The sequence below is a fragment of the Mobula hypostoma genome, chromosome 7 (genome assembly GCF_963921235.1).
Source record: "Mobula hypostoma chromosome 7, sMobHyp1.1, whole genome shotgun sequence".
In the NCBI taxonomy this organism is placed as follows: Eukaryota; Metazoa; Chordata; class Chondrichthyes; order Myliobatiformes; family Myliobatidae; genus Mobula; species Mobula hypostoma.
The window spans coordinates 30,852,740-30,876,826 of NC_086103.1; positions in this window are offsets into that span (position 1 = coordinate 30,852,740).

Below are 24,087 nucleotides of genomic sequence, written 5' to 3' on the forward strand. Positions count from 1 at the left end.
ATAGTATATCCTGGTCCAGTAACCAGAATTTCATATGTCGAATATTAATTGCCCAATAATAAAATCTAAAGTTAGGTAATGCTAAGCCTCCATCTCTCTTAGCTTTCTGTAAATGTATTTTACCCAGTCTCGGGTTTTTGTTCTGCCAAATAAATGAAGAAATTTTAGAGTCAACTTTGTCAAAAAAAGATTTTGGAACAAAGATTGGTAACGCCTGAAATATATATAAAAATTTTGGCAAAAAAAACATCTTAACTGCATTAATACGACCAATCAAAGTTAAATATAAAGGAAGCCATTTAGATGAAAGTTGAGTAATATGGTCTATTAATGGTAAAAAGTTAGTCTTAAATAAATCTTTGTATTTACAAGTAATTTTAATCCCAAGATATGAAAAATAATTTTTAATCAATTTAAATGGAAATTTATAATATAAGGGAAGTTGTTTATTAATCGGAAAGAGTTCACTCTTACTAAGATTTAATTTATAACCTGAAAAAAGACCAAATTGTGCTAATAACTCTAAAACAGCCGGGATGGAATTTTGAGGATTAGAAATATATAAAAGTAAATCATCAGCATAGAGTGATAATTTATGGGACTTTAAGCCCCGAGTTATCCCAGTAATATTTGGAGATTCTCGAATGGCAATTGCAAGAGGTTCTAATGCAATATCAAATAATAAGGGACTAAGAGGACAGCCTTGTCGAGTACCTCGAAAAAGAGGGAAAAAAGGTGAACTTAAAGAGTTAGTACGGACCGAGGCGACTTCTGGGGTTCTAAACCTAATTGATACAGCTACTGAATTAATATGTAGCATTATTAAATTTAATCTTAACTAGCTTACCAGATTTTAATCAACACAGCATGTACATATGACTATAGGAAAATGCACTCCAGGTGCATTCAAAGGTGTGGCACAGTAGCATAACAACATTGCTTTACAGTACAAGCAACCCCAATTCGGGTTCAATTCCTGCCGCTGCCTGTTAGAAATTAGTATGTTCTCCCCAACACCATGTGGGTTTCCTCTGGGTGCTCTGGTTTCCTCTCACATTCCAGAGACATATGGTTAGAGTTGTTTGTATGCTATGATGGCGCCAGAAGTGTGGCAATGCTTGTGGGCTGCCCCCACCACAATTCTCACTGTTTCGAAGTACTGTACATGTGACAAGTAAATCTAATCAAAGTAAAATCAGACGTACATTTTCATTAGGGAATTTGATAAGTTTTTAAAGACAGTCCAGTAGTTTTCCAGGCACCATTACTGAAAGCAGTTTTTCATTTCAGATTTTATTTAACGAACTGAATTTGATTTCTCCAGATGACATGGCAGAATGTGGGCCAACATCCCTTGATTGTCAGTTCAGGCTTCTGGATACTGGTCTGTTAGCCTAATCATCATGCTATCATACCTGAAATCGCAGCCACAAACTGTTGTAAATAACAGCGACAGACTGTTACATCCAGAACTATCTTCATTTCTGCTCTGGGTCCTGACGAAGGGTCTCGGCCTGAAACATCGACTGCACCTCTCCCTAGAGATGCTGCTTGGCCTGCTGCGTTCACCAGCAACTTTGATGTGTGTTGCTTGAATTTCCAGCATCTGCAGAATTCCTGCTGTTTTCATTTCTGCTCCATGTTTTACACTGCTGCTCAACACAAGAGTCAGCTCACCAACTCTGAACATTCGCTCCCAAAGCAGTGTCAACAATTGATTGTTACATTGATAGAACAGTTGCTCTTCCTCTATTTACTGAGCTTCTCTTTCTCTTCACTCCCTCACCTCTCTCTCTCAATGAATGTCGGTGATATCGAAGGATGGTATCATTGTTCTGCATTTATGCATGGGCTATAGCACTTATGGACTGTGGACTTTTTCAGACTAATGGTTTTCATATTTTCTGGTTTTTTAAATCACCTATTCACTTTCTGATTTGTTGTGCATGGGAAGGGTGCATGGGGGATGATGTTCTGTTGTGTTCTGTTAGTTTTTTGTGCAAGAGGAGGAGTTGTTTTTTGGGGGGTCAATGTTCCTGTTCCATTTTATGTGGGCAGAGCGGGGTTTGGGGAATTATGAGCAGTATGACATTTTTTTTGGTGTGGGGGGGTGGGTTTGATGTTTCTCTGAACAACTTTCATGTTCTTTCTTTGTTTCGTGGCGATCTGGAGAAGACAAATTTCAGAGTCATGCTTTGATCATAAATGAACCTTTGAACCTTTGTAAAGAAAAAAAATTAGGAATTTAAAATAGATCTGACAAAACAAATGTGGAATGTTCTCTTGTTCTGTATTTGAAAGTTTAAGAGTTGATTTTAATGGATTTTTCTCTATTATGATGGAAGACGTACAGAACAAAAATTTATTAACAAAAATGTTTGAAAACTAACCCCCTCCCCAGTATAAACACAACAATCTACTATGAAATTTACAAGATTTAAACAGCTATAAGTTCTTTAAATTGGATTTCTGTGCTTCAAAACTCATGATAGTCATCTCAGAAGAAAATGACCCATACAAACTGGAGAAAATCTTTTGGTGAAACATATCTTACTTATTCTATCTTTCCTTGATACATAATACCAGGCAACAACATTACACACTGTATAACAAATCATTGGTCCATCTATACAGTTAAAAGTCCAGCATCCAGTATGCATCCAATGTTACATATTTTTAATGGTATTTTAATTTGAAATACCATTAGAATATATATAATGGTGAATTCTCAAGCATATCTGGTGAGTTCTGAAACTTTGTAAGTATTAACTCTCAGGGAATTGTCTCAAAGTATTATAGACCACAGCATCAAATAATAGTTGGTAAAATCAATTATTGATTGGCTCGGTACGAACAAATTTAGGAAGCAATAAGTGACATCCAAAATAACTAACAAACAATTTTTAATTAAAAGTTTTTCATAAGCCAGCAAGTCATTACTCAAACCAGCTACAAATGACAAATAGCCTCTTGAGTAGCTCTTCTCCATCGTCTCAACTTTGCCTAAATCAATGTGCATATCCAGAATATAATTTATATCATTGTCCAAGATTTGCCAACAAACAATACCTGCTATTGGTTAACTATCATGGTAATTGTTTAATGCCAATGATCTATTGTGCAATACATTTTTGAAAATGCTAGTTACAGATGATTCAAGTTACAAGATTGTGTAATGCAATTTCCAGTACACAAGTGTAAAGAGGAATGAAATAATTGTTACTCCAGATCCGATGCAGCATATGGGTGGCTGTACATAAGGTGACTCTGACAGAAAATGAGAGAGTAATGGTGAAAGGGTGTGTGGTGGGTTGGCTAGTGGGTGAAGGTGTTGGGGAAAGTAACTGGATTTGTGCTGGTGGGCCTGGCGTGGATAGTACGTAGCCTTCTCCCTGATGACACCACGCTCTGACATCTGGCATCTGAATGTATATAAAAAACTGTATACCTGTGTGAAGGACTGTGAAAGTAACAATGTAATAATGTGAATATGTTAAATGATACTGGTACAGAGAAAGAAGAATAAAATGACTTAACACATGAAAAAGTTGCTAAAAGAAAATCAATTTTCAGGAGAAATTCTAACATTCTATTAAATTCTAAAGGAACGTGGCTCCATGCTTGTGATTCTTAACTTTCAGTCCCAAACAAGTAATAACTCTAATTAACAACTTTCATGCAACTATGTAGCTGCTTAGAATTTAAACTATTTATTTTTTTGGGATGAAGTTACTACGTATCTACTGTTAAAACCACAGTCAATGCACCTGAACGAAGAAACAAATTGCAAGATAATATCTGCAAAATCTTGTTGGTGGAGCAATATACCTCTAACAACTTTTTGATTATCACATTGACAATCACGCTACCAGAGGTTGCTGAGTCATTTGTTCATATAAATGAGGTGATTGCTGTTACTATGGCTGAAAATTTTGAGCCAATATAAAGAATAAATATAAATACAAAATAATTGTAGCTATTCATAATTGGATAAACATGGTAACTACTGGGATTCATGAATGAAGTAGTATTTGCATTTATTGTCAGTGGGAATTACATTGCCAGTAATGAGTGGTCTGGGATTGATAATTAGCGGGAATCACAGTAATTCAAGGTTGGAATAGTTCTGGTAATTATAGTAACTCATGGATAGACTTAAACTGGTAATTAAAGGAACATCAATATTATGGTCATGATAATTACAGTGACTCATGGATGGAGTGGTATTGGTAATTGCTGGCAGAAGTAATTTCAGTAATTTGTGAACTGGAAGGCACTAAAAATGCAGAAATTAATAGATAGATTATCCTGATAATCAATGTGATAATCAATAATAATTGATTATTATTGCCTGTGGCAATGACAGCAATTCATTAAAGTTGAAGCACAATACTACAAATAATGAAAATTAGCTTTTATAGTTCTCCCATTAAGGGCTTCTTTTGCTGTATACCATCATTGTTTTTTATCCTCCATTCTTTCAGAGGTCTTCCATTTTATTCAACCTCTTGCTCCTTCCCTCAAACTACCTCCTCTATATTTGACTAAAACCTATCACATAGCAACCATTTTCCTGTTCTGATGAAAGGACCTCAGTCTGAAATATTGTCATTTTTTTTCCCTTCACAAATGCTGCTTAGTTCGTTGAGTCTTGTCAGAGTATTCTGCTTTTATAATGGTAACCCTTTGATGGGTTAAATTGCTGGCTGCTCCAGGTGTAGTAATAATGAAGAATAATAATGGTATCTCTTGACTAGTTGGGCACGGGTGCAAGCAATAAAACAGTAACAACCAAATGTAAAACATTTAAAGAGTCAAAGGGAAATTATGTAGTAGTAGCTGCTTACAAATAGATCATTAGAATTATGGAGTCATACATCATGGAAACAGGCCATTTGGACTAACTGATCCATTCCTATCTGTGCTGGTCCAGTTTGCCTGTGCTTGGCCTATATTCCTCTGAATCTTTCCCATCCATGTACCTATCCAATTGTTTATTTTCAAATGTTGTAATTCTGGAAATGCTTAATAGGTTAAGTGCAAGTACAGTACCAATATAACAGGGGAGTAACATACACAAGATGCCAGAAGAATCAGCAAGTCAGGCAGCATGTATGGACGGGACTGGAACGGAAGGGAGCAGAAGACAGCCTGAGAAGGTGAGGGGAAAGGAAGGAATACAAGCTAGCAGGTGATAGGTGAGACATGTGGCTGTGGTAGTGAGTCTGGGTGAGCACATGGTTATAGAGTTGGACAGCAGCAGAGATCACAGATGGGGAGCAATAAGAAAGGGTATCCTGTTGAAGAGAAGATTTAAATTTCTTCAGGGTGAGCATACCATACAAAAGTCTTAAATATATATATATAGTGCCTTAAACTTTTGCACAGTACTGTAGTATTTTTATGTGTTGCACTACACTGCTGCCATAAATAAACAAATGCAAGACATATAAGTGATGATAAATCTGATTCAGATATGGGTCTCTATTGAGGGCATGGTGAGGGGAATCATGGTTGGGAAAATGCGGAGAGAGCAAGAAACACCGACACTATCCCTCCCAGCCCTGGCATTCCTTTTCTGCCACTTGTCCCACCCCCCCCCATGCCACTCCACCCTTGCCATTCCCAACATCGTTTGCTCCCACCATATTCACAAACTCGCTCTCAGTTCCACATTAACAAATACAGTACTGTGCAAAAGTCTTAGGCACCCTAAATATATATATAGATAGATATCTATATATATGCCTAAAACTTTTGCACAGTGCTATACCTTGAAGAGATTTCGCAAAACACAAACAAAAGAGATTCTGCAGATGCTAGAAATCTTGAGCAACACCCACAAAATCCTGAAGGAATTCAGCAAGTCAGGCTGCATTTGCGGAGGGGAATAAACAGTTGACATTTTGAACCAAACCTTTAATTAGGATTGGAAAGGAAGGCAGCAGGTGGGAAGTTGGCTTTTAAATGTGTGAACGTCACCAGGACTGAAACATAATATCACTCAGGTCCTCACCAGCTCTCAAACACCTGTCTTATGTATAGCCCATACATATAAATGAGTGTTTAAGAAACTGGCAGTATGGATTTTCCAGCTGCTGCGGGGCTGCAGGCATCTTCTATCTCCTTGGAACTTAGTATGCAGCCACATTACTGACTTGTGAATTGTTTGGGTTACAAATAGTTCAGAGGAATGGAACTCTGCAAGATGCCTAAGTGGACTAGTACTAAAAAGGATATGAATACATTTGAAATGACAGTTTGTTAGCCTTCATCAATGCGGAATGGGATTTTCACTGCTTTTTGACCTTATAAAATTCGAACAGAATAGATAAATATGTTATCATTGTAAAAAAAAAAGAAAATTAATTAACCAAAATTACTGAGTTTATACAAGTTACTCCAAAAAATTGACATTGAAAAGGCTTTAGGTTTTCACTGTCACTTCACTTAGCTGAATTATTTATCTTTTGCTTTTTCACTTCAGCTCATATGGCGTTGTTAGCAAATCCACTGTTTAAGTGCAAGCTGAATGATGCTGTACAACAGCACAGACATGAAAATTAAATTATTTTTAAATGTTTCCTATAATACTGTTATTTTTTTAAAGTGATGCAAAGTAACAAGCTTATGATTTGAATCTCAGCCCCTGTTATTAGAACATACCATCAAAATGAATTAGCCATTAAAATAATGGGCCTAATTTCCCCTTATAATTGTCACAAAGTTTAATTCTTCTGTGCAAACATAAAAGCCCAGAGCCACCAAACAGCTGTTCATCTGTGATCCATCAAATACACTCAAATGGTAAACTTTACATGAAATCCAGAGTCAGGCTGTAAAATTGTGGCAATCCCTTTGTACTGGGGAAGTTTATATAAACAATCTGAACCAAATTCAATTTGACCCAGGGAGTTTTCATCCTTTGACTTGGATGGAGATGATAATTGTGAAATGTTAAGGTAATGTCACTATGTTAGCTTGCTTTTTCACTTGTTTGAGTCTAAATGAATGCTTTAAGTGTTTAACAATTTTTATTTCTTTATCTTAATTGTTCTGTTGATTTTTCAGACATTTGATTAATTATTTTTGTTTTGTAATATCTGTGAATATTTCTGAATGATGGGAACATTCGGAAAAAAATAATGTTTCAACAACTTTGAGATCATGGCTTAGCCGCTAACCAAAGTTTTCTTTTCTTTTGTGGGCTGAATTTCTGTTGTTGTCTCGCTCAACCATATAAAGCAATTTGCTGCCAAAGATCTGGCCAAGTTCATCAAGTGAATTTCCATTGAGGTTGTTTATAATGTAAGTCTGGACTTAGACCAGAGGTCTAAAGTGAGTATGGCAAGCTTACTAAGTGCAAAATTCAGTACATAATAAGAATATGTGCGGATGTACTGACAGACTAGAGCAAACCTAAAAATGTGTTGTACAGGATATAAAAACTGTCCACAGACAACTATGAATTTTGTGTACAAAGCATAATGTTTCTTGTGTACTAAACAAGTGAATTTTATCTAAAATGCTTTCCACAAGGTGCCTTTCTTCCTCCTTCCTGAACATAGCCTTCCCCTCTAGCATACATTACCACGATTCATCTATTCTTTGCTCTCAACTCCGCCTCCCGGACAAAGTAAGGATAGAGCTCCTCCGGTCCTCATGCTCTACACCTTCTGTCTCCACAGTCAATGTATCATACTTTGCAATTTCCACCATCTTCAACAAGATATCACCACAAGAAACATCTACCCCTACCTTTTCGGCATTTCAAAGGGTTCATTCCCTTTGCAATTCCCTGGTCACTCTTCCACCTACACCAACTATTCTCCTTCTGACTGCAATCAGTAGAAATAAACAACACTTCCACCGCAATTATTCACAACATTGGCACCCTACAAGGTTACATCTCTCCCTCTCCCATACATACAACTCCATCCTATTAACAGTTTTGACAAAATGACATCATTTACAGCTGATCTACACGGCAACTATGCCCTCAGCTTATGAAAGATATTGCTGTTGTCCTATCCATTCTTCCTTTGGCCACTTTACAACTTGAAATCCTTCTTGCTTTCTCTTTTCCAGTTCTGTCAAAAGCTCATCAATTGAAACATTGATTTTCTACTGATGCTGCCTGATCTCCTGATTGTTTCCAACGTGTGTTGTTTTTATTTGTCTAAAAATTGATTGCTACATGCAAGCAAGAACTCAGTTCCTGTATTTTTAGGGTGACTGAAGTGGAAGTTCAAGTATATTTTGCATTGGTGGTGAAGACTAGGTTTGGAGAAATGTAAGACTGATATTTAATCTCACCCATAGAGAGCGAGGAGGTGATAGGAGTATTGCAATCGGCCAAACTCAATCAAGCACACTAAGACCCAACACCAAATTCATTTCCATTTGAACATATAGTGGATAGGCTTGGGATATCTCAGTCACCTGAGTTATTGATTACAAAATTTTAACAAGGCTCCATTTCTCAGGTTTTCTAAGCTATATTAAATTCAATAGGTTTGCCATGTTTTCCTCTGGAAATCTAGCAGTTAAATGGAGGCTGGACAAAACAGATCCAGCAGAATGTTCAGATTACTGCTTGTGAGGAACAGAAATGTCTGACCTTGGCTTCTCAAGCAAAGCTTCTGCCACAATTAGCCATTGCTGATGTCTCAACAAACCAACTCAAAAATACATAATTGTTTCTCCAATGCTGGGTCTAAATTGTATAATTCCCTACCCAATAGCATCGTAGTATTACCTTCACTAGAAGGACTGCAGCAACTTAAAAAAATGGTCCAGTATCACCTTTCAGAAGCAATCACAGATGACCAATAAAGGTAACAAAGTCCACATTCGACAAAGTGAATTTAAAATACACTCAGTCGCTCACCCAATGCTCACACCCAAAAAAAATCTACTCAAATTCCATCACCTTCCCAATACAATGTACAAATTATTCCAATTCTCAGTGAATGGGGGGGGTAGCATCAAGAATATTAAGTCAGCGATTTCTACCATCTGCTTTACCATCCAGCGACTGTGTAGCTGCCAGAACGACAGCAAAATAAAATATTATAATGTGGCCCTGCCGTGAAATCTAGCTCCTGTTTCTCACACATCTACTGTAATACTCTGTGGTCACATTCCTCAGCAATGTCCTCACTTTTTCATAAATATAAGGGCTATGGCTTTGTTGGAAGATTAATTAGTATTTGACAGGTTAATATAATTATATCTGTGAAAAGGTAAAAGAATTTATCAGAGACAATAATTGTGAATTATATTTTAGAATTTGTAGGTGTTAGTAATGGCTTGATGTAGAATAAATGCTCTTTGATTGGTGTATTAAAAGCTCATTGCAGCAAAGACTATTATTGCTACACAGATGAATAGATTCAGAAATGTTTTCGTGAGCTATACATGGCTGCCTCAGTGAAGCATGCACTAACCTTATATCGCTCCTTAATTATTCTGCTCAGTAACTGGCTCCTAAAATTCTTCAAGTCGGCTTTGGTGGCCTAATGAAGATTCTGATGAAAATGTGCACAGTGCATACAAATGAGGGAAACAGCACTCAGTACAGCCTTATCACTGCAAGGCAAGAGGACTAGAGAACTTTGCGTCACTCACTATGACAGGCAGGTTTTTTTAACCAGCAATCTGTTTAAAAATGATAAAATAACAAGTAACCTTTATCATTTAGTTAATTTCTATTTCTAGATTAACTTCTATTCCACTTCTTTTTTTGTTATCTTTGAGTATTTTGTTGCAAGGTGAAGAGTTTCTAATGTCCTTCAAACTTCTACTTCTGTCTATTTTTTCCTCTACAGTTGGGTTTAGTTTTCTGTTTGGAGTACGAAGTGAAAGAGTTAGTGCCCCATGCAACAACCATGTGATTAATCTATGTATCTGTTAGAGGTACCTGATTTAAATTTGGTTCATTTTGTGCTCTAGAAAGTGGAGATTAAAAGGGAGGAAGGGAGGCAGAAGACAATTAAGGTATGAGAGGGAAAATAGGAGGGAACGAGGGAAAGACAGGAAAAATCTGGAAAGAGAAAAAGAAAGAAGAAATGTGGAGACAAATGAGACTACAATTGCTGGAATCTGTAGCAACAAACAATCTGCAAGAGGAACTCAGTGTGTCAAGCAGTATCTGTGGGAGAAAAGGAACTGTCAATGTATTGGGTCAAAACCCTGCTTCAGGACCTGTGGATGGGCAATACATGCTGGCCTACTATGAATGGCCACTTTTTGTAAATACATAAAAGAAGGTAAAAATGTGAGCTCAGAGATTAGGTTGTTTTGGTGGCTGCAGTAGGTGATGAAGGTATATTTATAGTGTATCTTCCTCTGACTGGACAGACAGCCCTCAGAGCATTCTGTTTCTTTAAGTAAGTTTTCTGCTAGGTAGCTGGTTCCCAACTGACCAGCAAGGCTCACCGTAGCACACAGTCTCTCTGAGCATAACAGCCACAGTCCTTCCTGGGAATGGTTTGACAGATGGTGAGTTTCCATTCCCCGAAGTTCAAGGTTCAAAGTAAATTTATTATCAAAGTACGTATACGTCACCATTTACTACCCTGAGATCCATTTTCTTGCAGGCATTCACAGTACAACAAAGAAATACAATAGAATCAATGAAGAACTACACACAAACAAAAACTGACAAACAACCAATGTGCAAAAGAAGACTAACTTGCAAATACAAAAGCACAACTAATAATAGTAGTAATAATAATAATTATTATTCCTTTTGTACATGGATGATTTAAAATTATATGCTCCTTCATCGGTAAATCTAAAGCAATTAAGTCAAATAGTAGAACTATTTTCTAAAGAAATAACTGTGAACTTTGGACTAGATAAGTGCAAAACATTAAACATAAAGGAAGGTGCAATAGAGCTAGTAGAACACAAAACAGAGCAACGGGAAACAATACAACCATTGGATGAATATGAAACATATAAATATCTGAGATATCAACAAGCAACCATAGTATGATAAAGGGAAAACTTTCGACAGAATTTACTTCAAGGCCAAACAGAGCTCAGTAATAAAAATATAACAAAGGCAATAAATATTTCCTTTCACCTATATAGTCATATTCATTTGGCATAATATCTTGGTCTGAAACCAATCTTGAAATTTTACAAAGTAAAATAAGAACTGAAATGACAAATTTTAGAAAACACTATGTACACTTGAATGTACTACCTAGAACAGAAGGAGGAAGAGGAATAATAGGCATAAAATTTATTTACAACAGTCAAGCAAAACTTCTAAGGATATATTTTCATCAATGCAAACAGGATTCTACACTCCACACGAATATATGAAATTCTGATAAGAAGTACACACCACTAAACTTAAATGAAAGCACAATATAGAAAAATGGGGAAATTATCACTACGGAAGGAGAAGTTAACCAATGGAACAGGGTGACCCTCCATGGATGACATCCCCATAATCTGAACAGAGTAGGTGTTGGTAAGGAAGCGTCAAATGCCTGACTCAGCTTTAGCGGTGGCTTCCCAGAAACAGAGGGGCTCATTGTGGCAAAATAGGACCAGGTGGTTAACACAAAAAAAAATTATCAAAAATGCATAATAAAAGACCAAGAAATTCAAGATAATGAATACAGAAAATGCCAAGAAAAACCAGAAACAATCCAACACATTACAGGATCCTGCAGCAGTTTAGCTCAATCTGATTACTTACACAGGCACAATCAAGTAGCAAACATTCACGAAAATCTTGACTTAAAATACAAACTCATAAATTAAATCATATATTACTATAAATAAATTGTTTATCCAGTTTTGGAATCAGAGTCCCACAAATTATGGCCAATCTGTTATTACGTATAGGACAATCCATAATAACCACTCTGATATTATAAATACAGGATAAATAAGCAAGAACAAATTACTTAATAGATATAGCCATCCCAAACACACATAACATACAGAAATCAAAAGTGGTAAGCACCAGAAATATGCTGAATTAAAAAAAGGAAATTGAATGACTCTGGAACATGAGCAGGGTAAACATTGTTCAATTAATGGCATCTACAACTGGCATCGTCCCAAAGTCACTTCACAATATCATTAAACAATTAGGCCTACACAGCATATTTATGTAAATTTCCAGAAAGCATCTTTGTGTTATAGAATTTTTTTTTACATGTGCCTGAGACTTTTGCAAAATACTGTAAGTAATTAATAATATTGAGAACATGAGTTGGAGAGGCCTTGAAAGTGATTTTGTAGGTTGTGGAATCAGTTCAATGTTGAGGTGAGAAAAGTTATCCACCCTGGTTCAGGAGCCTGATGGTTGAAGGGTAATAACTGTTCCCAGACCTGGTGCATCGAAGCCTCCTTTACCTCCTTCCCAATGGCAGCAGCGAGAAGAGAGCATAGCCAGGGTGATGGGGGTCCTTGATGATGGATGCTGCTTTCTTGTGGCAGTGCTCATTGTAAATGTGCTCAATGGTGGAGAGGGATTTCCTGTAATGGACCATGCTATTGTTTAAAATGTGTTTGTATGACCTGTTTTTCATACAAAAACAAAAATATATATAACTTTGTTGTCTGGCATTCTGTGCTGGATGCTCTCTAGTGCATCTATGTCCTTTTCTTAAATAATGTGAGGCTGTGAACTGAAAATAATACTCCAAGTGGCATCTAAAGTAATGACCATCTTTATTGTTTGGCATGTATTATTGCACCTTAAGACTAACACCTGTCCAATAATGAACAAGAGAAAATCTGCAGATGCTGAAAATCCGAGTATCACACACAAAACTGCTGGAGGAACTCAGCAGGCCAGGCTGCATCTATGGAAAAAAGTACAGTCAAAGTCAAATAATTTTTGCTTCAAATTTAGATATTGTTTTGAAGAAAATATTGAGTTAGCAGCAGAGCTCCCTTTACATATCCTTGTACATTTTGTCATAAACTGATTATGCAAGTATTTGTCAGAATTCACTTACATATAGGTTCTTAATCTCGAAACTAACTAGGAAGGTCAGTTCGATTAATTACAAATTAGCTTATCAATTTATTGTCTGATGCAAAGCAGTCAATTTCACAGTCAAATGAATTATCGGTGGATGAACAAGCCAAGTAACATCTGCCATTACTAATTTCTCACTTTCTTGATTTATGGGCTAATAAAGCACATCATAATGGTCACCTTCAAACAATGACCCTTTTCTTTGAAATACTTGCAAGTTATTGCAGATTTATCCTGATTAGACAGAAGCAGTGAAGGTTTATTGCATACATTCAAACAAATTAATCAGTAACTAGAATATACACAGTGAAATTGTCATGAAAGTTGAATTGTTAACACCTATTGTTAGGATGCTAAGTATGCCAGGTCATAATCAGTTGCTCCATGGTAATGCCCAGACTTCTGCTGATTTGAAACTGTATTGAGAAAGTAAGTTGCATACTAGAAGGATACAGAGTTGGCAGATCAATTAGCATCCAAAATAGATTCGACTCCAGCACTGATATTTTGGGTATGAATGTTCCGATGATCATCTTAAATTCACACAGCACAAGAGAGAGGATTATCAGGATTATACTCCTCAGAACTACCTCCTCAACAGGTAGGAGGCACCTCAGAAATCCTAGTAACCTGGGTTTTCGGAATGCAATGGCACACTCAAAAATCTCTTAAACAGCAGACTAAGATGGCATGACAATGACCGTTTCTTCTGCTGCTACTTTCTGATTATTGTATAATTTAAGCTACAATATCAGACTTGGATCCACGGCCATGTGAATGTACTTGAACACCAATTTCACGATGGGAAGGATGGACAGCAAGGTTTTCACAAAGCCCTGTGCCAAACTGGTGCAGGACTTCTGCCTGCTCAATTATATAAAATGTCTATTTCCACAGCTCTTGTAATGAACCAAACTTTATCTTTGTCTTAAACACAAGAGATTCTGCAGATGCTGGAAATCTTCAGAAACATGCACAAAATGCTAGAGGAACTCGGCAAGTCGGGAAGTATCTATGGAAGGGAATAAACAGTTGACATTTTGGACTGAGGCCCTTCATGAGAACTGAAAGGAAGGGGGGGGTGCAAAAGCCAGAATTAAAAGGGAGAGGGAGAGGAAAGAGTACAAGCTGGCAGATAATAGGTGAAACCAGATGAGGGGGGATTGTGGGTGGGTGAAGTTGTGGAGGAGGGGATGGTAAGAAGCTGAGAGGTGATAGGCTGAAGAAGTCCGATAGGAGAGGCAGTGAATGATGGGAGAAAGTGAAGGAGGGCCACCAAGGTCAGGTGATGGGCAGGCGGGGAGATGGGGTGAGAGGGGAACCAAACTGGGGAATGGGAAAAGAGAGAAGGAAAAAGAAGAGAACACAGAAAGTGATATTCATGCCATTAGGTTCGAAGCTACACAGATGAAATATGAGGTTTTACTCCTCCAACCTGAATGTGGTTTTATTGTGACAATAAAGCAAAGCATGGACATATCAGGAAAGGAATAGGAAGTTGAAATAAAATGGTGGCCACTGCAAAATCCTGCTTTTTGCGGCGGAAAGACGAAGATGCTCAATGAAGCAGTTCCCCTACATCGGGTCTTAATAACGTAGAGAAGGTTGCACCAGGAGCAACTTATGCAATAGATGACTCCAACAGACTCACAGGTGAAGCTTTCTCTCACCTGGAATGACTGTTTGGGGCCCTGAATGATGGTGAGGGAAGAGGTGTGCAAACAGGTGAGGCACTTGATCCATTTGCAGGGTAAAGTGCCAAGAGGGAGATCAGTGGGGAGGGACAAGTGGACGAGGGGGCCACGTAGAGAGCAATCCTTACAGAAAGCGGAGAGTTGTGGGGGGGGAGAGCGTGGAAGGATGTATGTGCTTAACAGTAGGATCCAGTTCTAGACGAGTTACAGAGGCTCATAGACTGGTTATCTTTGTGTATCCTGTACCTCCACTTCACCTCTGCCTCCCCCCTTCCCCTCCCTCAGTTTCCTCGTATACTGTACATTGTTCATCCAAACTACTCATTTGGGTCTGTGTCGGACACACACCTTCAAACTAGCATCTGTGTCCTCCTTAATCCTCTCCCTTGGCTGCAGGTACCTGTGCCCGAAGTCTCACTATGTGCAGATTCCACCTCTAATCTATTCTTTCGAATTGAATTGAATTGACTTCATTACTTACATCCTTCATATACATGTGGAGTAAAAATCTTTACATTACATCTCCATTCAAATGTGCAATTTATAATAAATATTATGTACACTGGTTAGTCAATATAACATAGAAATACAGTAGAGTCAGCATAAATTAAACATTCTGATGGCCTGGTGGAAGAAGCTGTCCTGGAGCTTGTTGGTCCTGGCTTTTATGCTGCAGTACCATTTCCCAGATGGTAGCAGCTGGAACAGTTTGTGGTTGGGGTGACTTGGGTTTCCACTGATCCGTCGGGTCCTTCTTACACACCTGTCATTGTAAATGTCCTGAACAGTGGGAAGTTCACATCTACAGATGCGCTGGGCTGTCCGCACCACTCTCTGCAGAGTCCTGCAATTGAGGGAAGTACAGTTCCCATACCAGGCAGTGATGCTCTCAATTGTGCCCCTAAGGAAAGTTCTTAGATAAATACAAGGGTCAGCTGGAGTCAGAATTATGAATTGAACACTGCTAGTGTGAAATTAAATAATGGTGCATCACCATCATGCTTTTCTTGCTGGTAATTACAGTGTTTGGCTAGGTTGCCTTTTGGAACATCGTGAAGGTCATGATGCACGGCAACAGAGAAAGAAGTCAAGTTTGCACCATGTACAGCTTATACGTTAAAAAAGGAATGTGAAAGAAGGACTGGCATGTAAAATGGATTACATAAGCAAAACGTACCCTCAATAATGCCAGCATCATCTCCATTATGTTGAAGCCTGAAGTCCCACACCACAAGGTTCAAGCACATCTACTTCCCTTCAACCATTTAGGCTTAAACCATTTGCCAAAACACAAATCACTACAATTTAGCAATACTATGAACGCTTTGACCACAATGTGCTAAAACTGACATTTTTTGTTCTGATTGATTTTTCTTGTAAAAAAAAATGGGGTATAATTTATTTTTATGTTTTTCTTGTGAGTGCTGCTTATATGATGCCATGTACCTGTGATGCTGCTGCAGGTAAGTTTTTCATTGCACATGTATTTGTGCATATGGCAATAAACTTAACTTTGACTTTGTTACAGAGCTGCATCCTTGCCTGCTTGCCTGTCTTCATGCTGCCTCCAGTTGTTCAGCACCTTCTTCAAGAGAGAAGCGCATTTTTTAATGAGTCTCTGGTATGTTTGGGATGATGTGGCTCACATTGTTACCAACTTCCTTAAGGTCTTAGAAATGGTAATGAGGCTTGAGAAAGTGTTAAAGGTGTGAATGAAGCGGATGAACACTATGAACATTGTATAGCTTATTAGTAGGTTTACTGGAGATAATGCTGAATTGAGAAGATTAAGGCTGGTGCTCCAAATGATTGGGCCAGAAGGGACTGTACCACGCTGTATCTTGAAATAAATAACTTTTAAGATACATTCACTGACCCTGACAACTCACATGAGGTGTTTGAACGTCTTGCAGCATTGCATCCAATGTTTAATTCCTGGCATTATGGATGAGATCTTGCTTGCTTTGGAAGTCTACATCTCGAGGACTGTCTAGCCTCCTACAGTCATTGGACGTCTCCCCTTGTTTGCACCATTGCCATTGATGTCTGGAAAATGTCGATTTTACCATCTTCCATATTTCAGAGTTATATATATGACATAAAATACAATAAAGGTTATCCATACTGGTGCTTAAGCTCTACTCAAGCTTCTTCTCAAACTTCCTATCTAGTTTTAATATTGTAACTTTCTGTTCCCTTTACTCTTATATATTTGTCCCTTCATTCCACCTTCAAAATCTGAATCAGAATCAGAATCAGATTTAGTACCATTGACATACATTGTGAAATTTGTTGTCTTTGCGCAGCAGTACAATGCAGTACAAAATAATAGGGAAAATAACGTGAATTGCATTGAGTATAGATATATTCCTTAAGATGGAAGCCACCCTCTTGAGACATCGCTCCTTGAAGATGCCCTGGATACTACAGAGGCTAATGCCCATGATGGAGCTGACTGAGTTTATAGCTCTCTGCAGCTTATTTCAATCCTGTGCTGTAGCCCCCACCCCGTACCAGACGGTGATGCAGCCAATTGAAATGCTCTGCACATTACATCTGCAGAAATATGCAAGTGTTTTTGGCGGCATACAAAATCACTTCAAACTCCAAATGAGATATAGCTGCTGTCATGCCTTCTTTGTAGCTGCATTGATATGTTGGGTCCTTAACAGATCATCAGAGATATTGACACCAGGAACTTGAAACTGCTCACTCTTTCCACCTCTAGTCACTCTACGAGGACTGGGGTGTGTTCCCTTGTCTTACCCTTTCTGAAGTCCACAATCATTTCTTTGGTCTTACTGACGTTGAGTGCAAGATTGTTCTGTGACACCACTCGACTAGCTGATAAATCTCAGTCCTATATGCCCTCCCATCACCATCTGAAATTCTGTCAACAATAGTTGTGTCATCAGCAAATTTATAGATGGCATTTAAGCTGTGCCTAGCCACACAGTCATGGATGAAGAGAGAGTAGAGTAGTTGGTGAAGCAGACATCCCTGAAGTGTGCTAGCGTTGATTGTCAGTGATGTGGAGATGTTATTTCCAATCCACACAGATTGTGATCTTTCAGTTAGGAAGTTGAAGATCCTGGTGCAGTGGGAGGTAAAGAGGCCCAGGTTCTCGAGTTTTTCGACTAGAACTGTAGAAATGATTGTGTTAAACTCTGAGCTGTAGTCAATAAACAGCATCCTGATATAGGTATTTGTCAAAGAGTATTGTCCAAGTTAAGCAAAGCCGAATGAAGAGCCAATAAGGTTGCATCCAGAGTAGACCTATTGTGGTGATAGGCAAATTGCAGTGGCTCCAGGTTTCAGAGCCCGATCAAGTCTCATCGGGGCTTGTTGCCTTCCAAAGGTTCACCTTCTTAAAAAAACAGCCTGATGTCAGTCTCTGAGACAGCCATCACAAGGTCACCAGGTGCTGTAGGGATCCTCATAGCTGTAGTTTTATTCTTATACATTTTCCCAGCCATTTAAGTTCATCTATACAGTTCACTTCAAGTGTTCATTGTGGCTCATCCCCACATTTTCTGTACAATCACTCTTAAATCCTTCATAATTTCAGAGAACTTCTCTTATTAAAGACATTATAAAACCATTCCTTAGTCTGCTTTTCTCAAGAGAAACATATTCTGTTCATCCTTACAAATCTAATTTACCAATCTACAGAGTATCTACATCCTTCTAATAGTGTAGCATTCAGAACTGTACATTTTCCACCAAGGTTCATTTCAGGTTCAGTAAAACCGTTACTTGGTTCACTCCCTCATGAAGTAAACCTTGATTTTATTTATTTTATATACACACACACACACACAAATTCTACTGATTGGATTATTTGTACCTCAACATTCCTTTGTTGTGCTTAAAGAACCAATTGAAGCATTTGCAGTCCAGAATCATGGATGTTACAAGCCTTTATTCAATCTATCTCAGTACAAGCATGTATGAAGGAACATTAAGTAGAAGAATTTTCAAAATATCAAATATAATTATTTTTATTCTTTTTGGCTGACACCTCACCCAATGTGACCATGACTGTTTTTAGCAAGGCTACACGTTCAGATAGCTATCTGGGACCCAATAAACAGCCCCTCATATTATCTTTATATTTCCTGTGCATTTTCAAATGACTCCAGAATGCCCCATGGTCCCATCAAAATTTGTTCTTCCCATTACTGAGTACATCTGTATGCACATATCTTTGAAAAGCCAATATCTATATAAACACTAGTGTTAATTTCCAGAACTACTTGTGCCAAATTGCCGCCTGCTGTGGAATATCTCAGCTCCTGTTCCAATACAGACCAGTCTTGTTTTAACACAACTCCATCTTATGATTTCTAAACCAATCACAGCTTGTAAGATTGAAGACTAGTTCTTGCTTATTTCAGTTATATTAAGTATATATCCTCTGTCCCTCCCTTCTCTAACATAATGTTTCTCTATTCTGTCTATATGCAGTAATTATATAATCATCCTTCCAATAAATAACTCATACAGGAGAATGAGGAGGTGAGGTAGTCACCCCTAGATTGCGGTAAATAGGTAACTGGGTGACTGTCAGGAGAAGGGGGGGAAACGCACAAGTAGTGCAGATTACACTTGTGGCCGTTCCCCTCAATAATAATTGTACAACTATAGATACTATTCAGGAGGACGATCTAATGGGGGTGGGGGGGAGAGGCAAAGAGGACTGCAGTGTTGATAGGAGCCCCCTTAGTCAGAGAAACAAAGACGAGGTTCTGTAGATGTGACAGACACACCCAGATGGCATGTTGCTTCCCCAGTGCAAGGATCAGGAATGTCTCGGATTGGGTCCATGGCATTCTCAAGGGCAAGGGTGAGCAGCCAGAAGTCTTGGTATATATTGGCACCAATGACATAGGTAGACAGGGTGAGGAGGTCCTAATGAGAGATATTAAGCAGCCAGGTAGAAAGTTGAAACCTCCAGGGTGGTAATCTCTGAATTGCTGCCTGTGCCACATGCAGTGTGGGTAAGAATAGGATAATTTGACAGGTGAATGTATGGCTGAGGAACTGGCATGGTGGCAGGTCTTCAGATTTATGGATCATTGGGATCTCTTCTGGGGAAGGTACAACCTGCACAAAGGGATCGGGATACACCTAAACTTGAGGGGGTCCAATATCCTGGCGGGCAGGTTGGCTACAGCCGTTCGGATGGGTTTAAGCTAATTTGGCAGGGCGTATGGGAACCGGAGTGCAAGTGCTAAAGATGAAGTAGTTGGTTTAGAAACAAAGGCAATGTGTAGTGAGACTCCCAATAATGACAGCCTGATGATAGGGCAAAATTGCAGTCAACAGGATGAGGTGTAATGTAAGAAGTGGACAAAATTGAAAAGGGCAATTGCAAGACTAAAGTGTTATATTTAAATGCGTGCAGTATACTATTCAGTATACCTTATTCAAGGTAAATGAAGTGACAGATGAGTTGGCCAGAATTGATTGGAAAAGAACACTGGCAGGGATGATGGCAGAGGAGCAATGGCTGGGATTTCTGGAAGCAATTTGGATGGCACAGGATATATATATCCCAAAGAGGAAGAAGTATTCTAATGGAAGGATGACACAACCATGGTTAACAAGAGAAGTCAAAGCCAACATCAAGCCAAAGAGAGGGCATATAATAGAGCAAAAATTAGTGGGAAGTTAGAGGATTGAGAAGATTTTAAAAACCAACAGAAGGCAACTAAACAAGTCACTAAGAATGTAAAGATGGATCACAAAAGTAAGCTACCCAATAATATTATAGAGAATACCAAAAGTTTCTTCAGGTACATAAAGTGTAAAAGAGAGGCGAGAGTGGATATCGGACCGCTGGAAAATTATGCCGGAGAGGAAGTAATGAGGGACAACAAAATAGAGGATGAAGTGAGTATGTATTTTGCATTAGTCTTCACTGTGGAAGATACTAGCACTTCATTAGTTCAATAGTTCCATTTAATATCAGAGAATGTATACAATATACACCATGAAATTCTTGTTCGTCACAGACATCCATGAAAACAGAAGAGTGCCCCAAAGAATGAGTGACAGTAAAAAAAGTTAGAACCCCTAAGTCCCCCCATTCCCCCCTCCCATGCACGAGCAATAGCAAAGCAATGACCCTCCCGCTCTGACACTTACTTTGGCAAAAAATAGCAATAGCACTCTCCACCCACCAAGCAAACAATTGCAAAGCCCCAAGAATGACCATGATCTGCAGTACAACAAAAAATGAATTGTTCACCTGACAATTGGGGCTCTCTCTTTCCCTACTGAAGGACAGCGAGGTGTCACCCTTTCACAGTAGGTGGAGAGACCAACAAAGACAAACAACTCGCAGTATGGTGGAAGTTCCAGGTGTCAGGGGTGATGAAGTGTGTGAAGTTATCATTACTAAGGAGAAGGTTCTTGGGAAACTGAAAGGTCTGAAGGTAGATAAGTCACCTGGACCAGATAGTGTACAACCCAGCGTTCTGAAAGAGGTGGCTGAAGAAATTGTGGCGGCATTAGTATTGATCTTTCAAGAATCACTAGTTTCTGGAATGGTTCCGGAAGGCAGGAAAATTGCAAGTGTCAATCCACTCTGCTAGAAGGGGAAGAGGCAGAAGAAAAGCAATTATAGGCCAGTTAGTCTGACCTGAGTCATTGGGAAGATGTTGGAGTCAGTTGTTAAAGATGTGGTTTCAGGGGCACTTAGAGATACATGATAAAATTGGTTGTAATCACCATGGTTTCCTCAAGGGAAAATCTTGCCTGGCAAATCTGTTGAAATTATTTGAAAAAATAAGAAGCAGGATAGACAAAGGAGAATCAGTTGATGATGAGTACATGGATTTTCAGAACGCCTTCGAGAAGGTACCACATGAGGTTGCTTAACAAGCTATGAGCCCATGGTCGTACAGGAAAGATTCTAGAATAGATAAAGCAGTGGCTGATTGGTAGAGGCAAAGAGTGGGAGTAAAGGGAGTCTTTTCTAACTGGCTGCCGGTGATTAGTGGTGTTCCACAAGTTCCTACAAACTTAGGTGGAGGGACAGGTAGTTTTGATGAATTAAAGAGGCTACAGAAGGACTTACACAAATTAGGAGAATGGGCAAAGAAGTGGCAAATGGAATACAGTGTTGGGAGGTATATGGTCATGCACTGCGATTGAAGAAATGAAAGGGTTGACAATTTTCTAAATAGACAGAAAATTTAAAAAATCTGAGGCACAAAGAGACAGCGGCCCTTATGCAGAATTCCCTAAAGGTTAACATGTAGGTTGAATGTGTGGTGAGGAAGGCAAATGCAGTATAAGCATTCATTTCAAGAGGACCAGAATATAAAAGCAAGAATGCTGAGTCTTTATAAAGCACTGGTGAGGCCTCACTTGGGAGTATTGTGAGCAGTTTTGGACTTCTTATCTTAGAAAGGATGTGCTGAAACTGGTGGGATTTCAAAGAACGTTCGTGAAAATGATTCCAGGATTGAACAGCTTGGCACATGAAGAGCACTTGATGACTCTGGGGGGCTTGTATTTACTAGAATTCTGAAGAATGAAGGGTAACCTTGGTGATACCTATTGAATGGTGAAAGGATGTTTCCTATGGTGTGAGAGTCTAACAATAGAGGACATAGCCTCAGAATAGAGGGGTGTACTTTTGGAACAGAGCTGAGGAAAAATTTCTTTAGCCAAAGAATGGTGAGTGTGTGGAATTTGTTGCCACAGGCAGCTGTGAAGGCCAAGTCTTTAAGTATATTTAAGGCAGAGGTTGATAGACTCTTGACTGATCAGGGCATGAGGGGATACAGGAGGAAGTCAGGAGATTGGAGCTGAGAGGGAAAACGGGTCAGCTACGATGAAATGGCAGAGCAGACTCAATGGCCTAACTCCGCTCTTATATCGTATGGTCTGATGTGATCTTCCTTCCATCAAAATGAATACCTTGTATTTATCCGAGTTGAACTTTATTTGCCAAATATTTGTCAATCCTCCAGCTGTACTAATATCTAACTGTAACTTGTTACAGTTCTCAGCACTGAATACCAAACTCCACTCCCTCACCCATGTTAGATTCATCTACAAAGTACAAACGTAATAAAATTTGTTTTCTCATTCCAGATCCTAAAACTGATCCTTGTGAAATACCCCTATACTTTCTTCCAGCTATTCTTTACTCCCACTCTAAGATTTTTTTTCCTGAAGCTGGCAATTCAACCTGCAATCTGTCCTCTGGCTCTGCATTTCCTGACATTCATTATTCTATTACTGAAATCTCTGAAGGTCTAGATAAATTACATCTACTATATTACTATTTTCTGCTATCCCAAAAAAAATCAACAAGATTGATCAAGGTTATTTTTTTTTAAATACACTGATAAATCATTATTATATTTTTCATGTGTAGGTATGCTGTACTTAATGTTCAAAGTAAATGTATTAACAAAGTACATGTATGTCACTATATACAACCCTGAGATTCATTTCCTTGTGGGTGTACTCAATAATTCTATAGAATAATAACCATAACAGAACCAATGAAAGACTGCCCAACTTCACTGTTCAACCAGAGTGCAGAAGGCAACAAACCGTACAAATACAGAAAGAAAGAATTAATAATAATAAGTAAATAAGCAATAAATGTTGAGATCATGAGAAGAAGAGTCCCTGAATGTGAAACTTTTATAAACTTATATCAACTTTCTTTCCTTTAATAGGCTTTCCATTATTTTATCCTCCTATAGGTCTATAACTCCTTGGGCATGTTCAATCCAACTTCTTGTATATATATTTATTATATTAGCTATTGTCCATCTCATTAGCATTATGCATTTTCCAAATAAACTGTCTCTGTTTTCCCTCACCTAGGTTCTCTTAAATACATAAGATTCAGAGTTTGCAGTTAATCATTTGTGTTGTGTTGATCTCTAATAGTTCTATTTTCATCTCAGCCTTCCTAGCTGTGTAGTTCAGAGTAGTATCTTACAGACTTTCAAATTTAAACTTGATAGTTATTTCGACACACTGAGTAGGAATTTGGCAAGCTTTGCTGGGCTGAATGGCCTGTTCTTGTCAAACCTTTCTAATGTTCTAAGGTTCATTTCTTATTGATGTACCTATAAAATATTTTGCTACATTTTTAAAATTTTCCTTGATAATTTAATTTGTTAGATCTTCTTTGTTATTTCCCAGATCAGATTTCCTTCCTATACAACTGCCAGTGCCCACTTAAGGTACAATGCTCTTTCCTTTTTAAGTGGAACAGACTTATTTTAACAGTGCAGACTCGATTTAACTGGTGCTAGAAAGATCTGGGTTTGAGAGCTAGCGAATATGTCACCAATTGGCGGAGTAGTTAGTGCTGGCTGCATTTACAAATCATTTTAATGA